The 653-nt window shown below is 69.2% G+C and overlaps 1 protein-coding gene across 1 annotated transcript in view; it reads left to right on the top strand.

Annotated features, from left to right (window-relative positions):
* Window positions 1-653, top strand: part of LOC103611805 (zinc finger protein 850-like) — a gene marked incomplete at its 5' end in the record, with an annotated part of 4,839 nt that overhangs the window by 1,849 nt on the left and 2,337 nt on the right. The gene's annotated exons all lie outside the window — the stretch shown is intronic.

Raw genomic sequence — 653 nt, 5'->3', positions numbered from 1 at the left:
GGGATCTTCCAGGGTATCTGCGGGATGCCGGCTTGGAGGGAGTTGGGGGTTCCTGGGAGGGACTTGGGGGTCGCTCAGGGCTTTGGGCACCCCAGGCCGAGCGGCTCCGGCTGCGCTGGGAGACCCTGGCAGAGGTTCTGCGGCAGCTGCTCAAGGACCCCCTGCCCTGGGCCTGTCCCCATGTCCCCCGTCCCTGTTCCCGGGGTCGCCTGTCCACGATCCCGCTCTCCCCGCTGTCACTCCTGCCCCCATTTATGTGTCCCCCCAGTGCCAGTCCCGTCCCGCTCCCATCCCGGTCCGGATCCCGTTCCCGGTCCCATTCCCATTGTCTGTCCCGTTCCCACATTCCCGGTCCCTTCCCCATTCCCGGTCTCACATTCCCGGTCCCGTCCCCATTCCCGGTCCCACATTCCCATTCCCACATTCCCGGTCCCATTCCATTCCATTCCCGTTCCCAATTTTCCAGTCCCTGCCCCGGGCCCCTCTCACCGGACGCCGCCGCCATCGCCCCGGCCCCGCCCACCGGCGCCCACCAATCACCGCGCGCGATCGCACCCGGATTTGCATAACCCCGCCCTCCCGGTGGCCACGCCCAGCACTGGCTGCGGCCGCCCCGGCTCCCCCCTTCCTCCCCGTTCCCTCCCACTGGTCCC

This window comes from Corvus brachyrhynchos, unplaced genomic scaffold (genome assembly GCF_000691975.1).
Source record: "Corvus brachyrhynchos isolate BGI_N302 unplaced genomic scaffold, ASM69197v1 scaffold1223, whole genome shotgun sequence".
Classification (NCBI taxonomy): domain Eukaryota; kingdom Metazoa; phylum Chordata; class Aves; order Passeriformes; family Corvidae; genus Corvus; species Corvus brachyrhynchos.
Note: the sequence above shows the minus strand (reverse complement) of the source record. Positions and strands in the feature narration are given on the sequence as shown.